Here is a 9,352-nt window from a genome sequence, read left to right on the forward strand (position 1 = left end):
TTATGCTGTTGTTGCTGTTGTGTTTTGTAGATCAATGCTTTTGAACTTTTATTGCCAAAAAGAATACGCCGGCATTGGTCAAGCATCACCACTAACGCTCTTAATGAGATCAATAAAAATTTTATAGACCAATTTTAGGCATTGGTTTTGAAAGCAAAACTTCAAACGTTGTTGCGCTCAGCAACAACAGCTATAAAGCCATCAGCAGCCTAAAATAACTGACATTGCCGACAAAAGTCCCTAAAAATGCAAAGAATACAAATTTCCCTCAAAAAAAAAACAAAAACAAAAAGACAATAAAAAAAGCAAAACCAAAAAAATATGTACACATAAAATCACTTTGGATTGAAGGAAACCATTAAAATTTGATATAAATTTTTCTTTGTTGTTTTAAATATTCAGATTAATTCTTTTTAAAGTTTCTTCTTCGTCCGCCCTGGATATGACATTAATGTTACGATGCTTGCCATTTGGTCATAAATAGCTTTGGCATCTGCTTATCTAAGGTTTCCAATTTTTTAATGCAAGAACCTAATAAATGAAATCGAAACAGTGGAATTGTTCCATTATTAACGTTTAAAGCTGCTGAGAGACTTGCGGGCTCAAAAATTTATTTAAAAACAACAAATTCAATTTTATTGACACAGTTTGTCATTAGTTGTGAGATTTCTTCAAAAGATAGCAAATAAATTTTCGGCTTATGAACATTCAATGTTTTGCAATTGGTTTTGCTTGTCAGCGAGGATTTCCTTTTCTCATCATCGGCACTGCATGCCGGTCATTTAACAACAATGTGGTATATACGAGAAGTTCCAAATGCTCTCGAAAAATAGAAACTATAAAATATAAAATTTAAAATGTAAAATATAAATTATAAAATATAAAATATGAAATATAAAAAAATAAATATAAAATGTAAAGTATAAAATATAAAACATGAAATATAAAATATGAAATATAAAATAGATAATATAAAATATAGGACATAAAATATAAGCTATAAACTATAAAATATGAAGTATATTACTTACTACTTACTACTTAGCTGGCCCATTACAGAACATTTGTTCTATAGGCCGAACTAAGAAAAGATCTCCAATTCTCTCTATTTGTTGCTTCGCTTTCTGGAATACCGCGCCTTTTCATCTCATCATCCACTTGTTTGCGCCATCTATTCCTTGGCCTGCCAATTCTGCGTGCACCGCCAAGCGGTCCGTGTTTATACACCTTTTTAGCTGGGTCATTCTTATGATATGGCCTAGCCAACACAATCGCTGCATCTCGATACGTTTAACAATATTGATGTCGTTGTACAGCAGATACAGCTCGTGGTTCATGCGACGTCGATATTCACCGTCAACGCAGATTGGTCCGTAGATCTTTCGAAGAATTTTTCTCTCAAACACACCAAGCACTGCCATGTCTGCTTGCGCAAGTACCCAGGCTTCGGAGCCATACATCAGCACGGGTAGTATCAGTGTTTTGTAGAGCGTTATTTTTGTTTGACGAGATGTGGCTTTGTTTTTAAACTGCTTACTAAAACCAAAGTAGCATCTGTTGGCCAATACAATTCTTCTTTTTATTTCACAACTGATGTCGTTTGTTGTGTTTACGGAGGTGCCGAGGTAGACGAAGTCTTTTACTACCTCAATATTATAGGAACCAACTTCCACAGTCGGTCCGAGCTCAATGGACGCATTGCGCGTCGACACCATCAACTTGGTCTTCTCACCGTTTACCGCCAGACCCACTTTAGCAGATTCTCCTTCGACCTTCATAAAGGTATCAGTTACTTCTTTTACTGATCGGCCTATGATGTCTATATCATTAGCATAAGCAAGTAACATATGACTATTGGTGCCACTTCTTTTGACGTTTGCCTCTCGTATAACCTTTTCCAGCAGGATGTTAAAGAGATCACACGAAAGGCTGTCTCCTTGTCTGAAACCTCTTTTGGTACCAAACTTTTCGGAGAGGTTCTTTCCAATTTTAACTGAGGACCTCGTGTCAGTTAAAGTCATTATGCAAAGCCGGGTGAGCTTTGCGGGGATACCAAATTCAGACATTGCGTGGAATACCTTTGAACGCAGCGGGCTGTCGAAGGCTGCTTTATAATCGACAAAAAGGTGGTAGGTGTCGATCTGCATCTCTTGGGTCTTCCCCAGGATTTGCCGCAGGGTCGTTCGCACAATATCCCTGACACGATCTTGTAGGCAATAGGGAGTAGACTTATGCCCCTATAGTTAGAGTATACAGTCTTATCTCCCTTCTTGTGGACGGGGCACAGGATACTCAGGTTCCAATCGTCGGGTACTCGTTCTTCCTGCCAGATGGTGCTAACTAGCTGATGAATACACCTTATCAGCGTGTCGCCTCCGGTTTTGAACAGCTTGGCTGGTAACCCATCGGCTACTGCTGCCTTATTATTCTTCAGCCGATTTATTGCTGTCTGTATCTCATCTTGGCTGGGCGGTATACATTCAATACCATCTTCTGGGATTGGGACTGTGGTATCTTCGTCGTCTTCGCTGCTATTGGATACCAACAGTTTTGAAAAATGTTCTTTCCATATTCTGAGCACACTATCTGTATCAGTTACCAAATTACCTTGCTGGTCTCTACAGGAGGATGTGCCTGTACCAAAGCCATCAGTTTGGTGCTTGACTCTTTGGTAGAATTTTCGGACTTCATTCTGGCTCCTGTACATCTCGATTTTTTCACACTCCCGCTTTTCCATCTCTCTCTTTTTCCTGCGGAAAAGACGTTTCTCCTCTCTCCTTTTCTCCCTGTATCTCTCTCGTGCGCTACGCGTTGTTACGGATTGTAAAGTAGCCGTATATGCCGCATTTTTCTCTTCGGTGGCAGCACGACACTCCTGATCATACCATGGATTCCTTGGTGGAGGCCTCTGGTATCCAAGTATGGATTTTGCGGCTGTTTGCATGGAGTGGGCAATGCTTTGCCATTGCGCTGATATGTTATCGGGATGAGGAGTGCTTTGATTAAGCATGGCTAGTTGAGTGGAATATGCTGTGGCTATCTGTTGTGATTGCAGCTTACCGATGTCTAACTTTCGTGTTGTGTCTGTTCGTACTTTGTTTGCTACGTTTAACCGGGTGCGTACCTTTGCTGCTGTTTTCTGATCTGGAGACAGCCAGGTGCTGTTGAAGAATTTAGCTTTTATTCGAATTGCAGCAAGTCTTTCATTCACTGGAGTGAAACTGGATGCCAGATGTTTTAGTCGTGTGACGCCTTTCCAAATCCATCGTATTTCCTGTATGGCAGTAATATCGGCCTTGTACTTTTCAAGTACGTCTGCCAATGCGAAGACTGCACCTTCTCTATAAAGAGTGCGAACATTCCAGGTGCAGATTCGCAGATCATGGTCCTTAAAACTTTTGCGGGGTTCGTCAACTTTAGAGGGGGTTGTTTTTCTTTTCTTTCGTTTTTTCATAGTATGCTGTTTTTTCTAGGGGAGGGTTACTTGCCCGACGCCCAAACCCAAGTTTTTAACGTTCTTATGGGAGAACGCGCGGCACATGTTAGCTCACTACCTTTAACGGGTGTTAAAGGCAGTTCCCCAGGGGACACCACGGGGAGGTCAGTGTCCACTTGAGATGAAAGAGGGACCAAGATAAATCCTGGGCTTTGCCATGTTAAAACCGGTCAGGACCGTTGCTTGGTATCTTCCATCCCCTACGTCACCCGTTTAGCTAGTATAAAGTATAAAATTTAAAATATAAAATACTTACTTAGCTGGCCCATTATAGACATTTGTTCCATAAGCCGAACTAAGAAAAGATCTCCAACTCTCTCTGTTTACTGCTCCGCTTTCTGGAATATCGCGCCTTTTAATCTCTTCATCCATTTATTTGCTCCATCTAAGCTCAGGCCTGCCAATTCTGCCTGAACCGCCATGTGGTACGTATTTATACGCCTTTTTAGCGGGTTCATCTTCGCCAATTCTTATGATATGGCCTAGCCAACGCAATCGTTGCATCTCGATACGTTTATCTGTACGGATGTCGCTGTATAGCAGATACAGCTCGTTGTTCATAGGACGTCGATATTTACCGTCAACGCAGATTGTCTATAGATCTTTCGAAGAATGTTCCTTTCAAACACACCAGGCACTGCCTTGTCTGCTTGCGCAAGTACCCAGGCTTCGGAACTGTAACTCAGCACAGGTAGTATCAGTGTTTTGTAAAGCGTTGTTTTTGTTTGACAAGATGTGGCTTTATTCCTAAACTGCTTACTCAGTCCGAAGTAGCAACACTATTCTTCTTCGTACTTCACAACTGATGTTGTTGGTTGTGTTTACGGCGGTGCCGAGGTAGACGACGTCCTTTGCTACCTCAAAATTATAGGAACCAACGTCAACAGTCAACTTGGTCTTCTCGCCGTTTACCGCCAGACCCACTTTAGCAGATTCCCTTATGACTTTTTCAAAGGTATCAGTTACTTAATTTACCGATCGACCCATGATGTCAATGTCATCGGTATTAGCAAGTAACATATAGCAGTTTGTATATATTGTGCCACTTCATTTGACCTTCGCATCTCGTATAACCTTTTCCAGCAGAATGTTGAAAAGGTCACACGAGAGGCCGTCACCTTGTCTGAAACCTCTTATGGTACTAAACTCTACGGAGAGGTTCTTTCCTATTTTAACTGAGTACCGAGGGCTTGGAATACCTTTGAACGTAGGCTGTTTTGTAATCGACAAAAAGGTGTTAAGTGTCGATCTGCATCTCTTGGGTCTTCTCCAAGATTTACCGCAGGGTAAATATCTGGTTAATGGTGGATTTGCCGCATTTGTATGGCCCAATTATTTCATTCACCATAGGCTTAAGTCGTTCGCACATTATCCTCTATGTAATAGGGAGAAGACTTTACCTCATCTAGGCTGGGCGGTATACATTCAATACCATTTTCTGGTATTGAATCTGTGGTATCTTCTCCGTTTTCGCTACTATCGGATACCAACCGTTTCGAGAAATGTTCTTTCCATATCCTGAGTACACTATCTATATCAGTTATCAAATTACCTTGCTGGTCTCTACAGGAGGATGTGCCTGTACCAAAGCCATCAATTTGATGACTTTCTTTTTGGCAGAACTTTCGGACTTCATTCTGGCTCCTGTACATCTCAATTTTTTCACACTCCCGCTTTTCCATTTCTCTCTTTTTCTTGCCGAAAAGACGTTTCTCTTCTCTCCTTTTCTCCCGATATCTCTCTCGTGCGCTACGCGTTGCTACACGACAATCCTGGTCATACCATGACTTCCTTTCTGGAGGTCTCCGGTATCCAAGTATGGATTTTGCGGCTGTTTGCATGGAGAGTGCAATATTTTGCCAATATGTTGTTATGTTATCGGGACAAGGAGTGCTCTTATTAAGCAATTGGACTAGTTCAGTGGAATATGCTATGGCTATCTGTTGTGTTTGCAGCCTATCTATGTCCAACTTACGCGTTGTGTCTGTTCGTGCTTTATTTGCAACGTTTAGACGGGTACGTACCTTTGCTGCAACAAGGTAGTGGTCCGAATCTATGTTTGCTCCTCGGAACGATCGTACATCCAACACTCTCGATGAATGTCTTCCATCTATCACAACATGATCAATTTGATTACTTGTTCTTTGATCTGGAGACAGCCAGGTGCCCTTATGAATATCGAGATGGTTAAATCTGGTGCTGCTAACTACCATGTTTGTTGCAGTTGCAATGTCTATCAGTCTCATACCATTGTCAGATGTTTCACTGTGGAGACTGAAATTCCCGACTGTTGGGCCAAAGATAATATCCTTTCCAATTTTGGCATTAAAATCGTGTCGAATGATTTTAATGTCATGGGCAGGGCAACGGTCATATGCTTCTTCTAAGCGCTCGTAAAATATTCGATTTGCAGCAGATGTTTTAGTCTCCGACTAAATACAAATCCGCAGCCAAACTCATGCTTTACGTCATGGCAGCTATAATACAGTGCGATGTGAAGCCTTTCCCAATCCATCGTATTTCCTGTATGGCAGTAATATCGGCCTTGTACTTTTCAAGTACGTCTGCCAATGCGAAGACTGCACCTTCGCAGTTCATGGTCCATAAAACGTTTGCGGTGTTCGTCAACTTTAGAGGGGTTCGTTTTTCTTTTCTTTCGTTTTTTCATAGTAGGCTGTTTTTGTAGTTGATGGTTACTAACCCGACGCCCAAACCCAAGCTTTTAACGTTCTTATGGGTGAACGCGCGGCACATGTTAGCTCACTACCTTTAACGGGTGTTAAAGGCAGTTCCCCAGGAGACACCACGGGGACGTCAGTATCCACTTGAGATGAAAGAGGGACCAAGATATATCCTGGGCTTACTTACTTAGATGGATTTTATATAAAACAGAAAGTCTTGTTCCATAAGCCGAACTAAGAATAGATTTCCAAACGAACCGATCTTTTACTTTACTTCTCCAATTTTGGATGCCATGTTTTGTGATATCTTCTTCGACTTGGTCCTTCCATCGGAGTTTTGGCCTTCCCTTGGGGCGTACACCATCGAGTGGCTCGCATTCAAATGCCTTTTTGGCGGGCATTTCTGCCTCATCTGCTTTCGCAAGTACCCATGCTTCAGATCCATACATAAGTACGGGTAGTATCAGTGTCTGGTAGAGCGTAAGTTTTGTTTGACGAGAGGTGGTTTCACTTTTAAACTGTTTACTTAGACCAAAGTTGCATCTGTTGGCCAATATTATTCTTCTTTTGATTTCAAAACTGATGTTGTTCGTTTTATTTATGGCGGTGCCGAGGTAAATAAAGTCATTTACTACCTCAAAATTGTAGTTCTGAGCATCAACAGTTGGTCCGAGTCTACTGGACGTCTTGCGTGTTGATACCATAAACTTTGTCTTATCGCCGTTGACTGCCAGATCCACTTTGGCAGACTCTTTTTCAATTTTCGCAAAGGTGGCTGTTACGTATCGAGTTGATCGACCTACTATATCAATATCGTCTGCGTAGGCCAGTAACATTATATCCTTATTGTATATAGTGCTATTTTTATCTCTATCGGTATATACATTCGATTCTCGTATGACCTTTTCCAATAGAATGTTAAATAGGTCACACAATAGGCTGTCACTTTGCCTGAAACCTCGTTTCGTTTCAAAAGGTTTCGAGAGGTTCTTTCCTACTTTAACAGCTGATCTTGTATTAGCCAAAGTCATCCTGCATAATCGTATAAGTTTTGCGGGGATACCAAACTCAGACATGGCTTGAAACACCTTTGATCTAATTGGGCTGTGGAAGGCGGCTTTATAGTCGACGAACAGGTGGTATGTGTCGATCTGTCTTTCGTCGGTCATCTCGAACTGGCGCAGTGTGAAGATTTGGTCAATTGTCGATTTACCAGGTCTAAAAACAAGTCCAGTAACTTCTTGTAATCGACTAAGGTCTTTTACATTGTATTGTAGAGTAAACGAACAACATCCAGTAACAATTTGTACAAATTTTGAGTAAACGAACACACATTATGTTATTTACCATGAGTTTTAAACGTTCACACAGCACACTCGACAGCACTTTGTATGCGATTGGGAGCAGACTTATGCCTCTGTAGTTTGTACACACCGTCTTGTCTCCTTTCTTGTGTACGGGACATAGGAGGCTGAGGTTCCAATCGTTGGGTATGCTTTCTTCCTTTCGGTAATTAACTGATGCATACTCCCTATCAGCATTTCGCCACCGGTCTTGAACAGTTCGGCGGGCAGCCCATCAGCTCCTGCTGCTTTATTGTTTTCAGCCGATTATATGTTGTCATGACCTCGCTTTGGCTAGGTGGAAGACATTCAACGTCATCGTTTGCGATTGGTTCTGGTGTATCTTCATCGCCGCCCATATTCGATACTAAGAGCTTCATGAACTGCTCCTTCCAGATCCTCAGTACGCTATCTGTATCAGTTACCAGATTCCCTTCATGACCTTTGCTGCTAAAAGGAAATGGTCCGAATCGATTTTCGCTCCTCGAATCGCTCAGACATCCAACACACCGGACGAGTGTCTTCCGTCTATCACAATATGATCAATCTGGTTTCTTGTTTTCCCATCTGGGGATATCCACGTGGCCTTGTGTATGTCGAGGTGTTGGAATCTGGTACTGCTCACTACCATGTTTTTTTGCCGCTGCCAAATCGATCAGCCTCATTCCGTTGTCGGATGTTACCTCTTGAAGGCTGAACTTTCCGATCGTGGGACCAAAGATATTTTCTCTCCCAATTTTAGCATTAAAATCTCCTAGAACAATCTTAATGTCATGGCCAGGGCAGCGGTCATATGCTCTCTGTAGGCGCTCGTAGAATATATCCTTGGTCTGTTCATCTTTCCCTTCGGTCGGGGCATGGGCGCAAATGAGACTGATGTTAAAAAACTTTGCTTTTATTCGGATTGTGGCAATTCTCTCATCAACAGGAGTGAATCTGGAGAGGAGATTTTTAAGCCTCCTATTTACCATAAATCCAACACCTAGCTCATGTTTCGTTTCATGGCAGCTATAATACAGTGCGTAATCGTTTGTTATTTTTACGTCTGCCCGGTTCCATCGCACTTCCTGTAAGGCGATAATATCAGCTTTGAACTTGCCAAGTATATACGCCAGTGCGCAAATTACACCTGCTCTGTAGAGAGTCCTGACATTCCAGGTGCAGATTCGCAGATCATGGTCCTTAAAACGTTTGCGGGGTTCGTCAACTTTGGAGGGGTTTGTTTTTCTTAATTTTCTTTGTTTTTTTTTTTATAGTAGGCGGTGTTTTGACGGGGTGAGTTACTAACCCAACCCAAGTTTTTAACGTTCTTATGGGTGAACGAGCGGCACATGTTAGCTCACTACCTTCAACGGATGTTAAAGGCAGCTCCCCAGGTGACACCACGGGGAGGTCAGTGTACACTTGAGATGACAGAGGGATCAAGATAAATCCTGGGCTTTGCCATGTTTGCCGGTCAGGAGCGTTCCTTGGTATCTTCCATCCCCTACGTCACCCAATTCCATAATTTAGAAAAAAGTAAATTGTGTTGCACAGTGCTATTAAAATTTGACACAGCATTTTTATTCAACCTAATTTTAAAATAATAATCTGAGCATAAATGGGAAAACACACAAAAACAGACTTTAGCCGCTGAGTGGAGGTCAGGTCCTGGGCTTTGCCATGTTAAAACCGGTCAGGACCGTTCCTTGGTATCTTCCATCCCCTACGTCACCGATAAAATAGAATATATAAAATATAAAATTTAAATTATAATATATAAAATATAATATATACAATTTAAAATATAAAACATAAAATATAAATCCTAATTTTCATAGAATATCCCATAA

This window comes from Musca autumnalis, unplaced genomic scaffold, assembly GCF_047663935.1.
Source record: "Musca autumnalis isolate F117 unplaced genomic scaffold, ASM4766393v1 scaffold_4, whole genome shotgun sequence".
In the NCBI taxonomy this organism is placed as follows: domain Eukaryota; kingdom Metazoa; phylum Arthropoda; class Insecta; order Diptera; family Muscidae; genus Musca; species Musca autumnalis.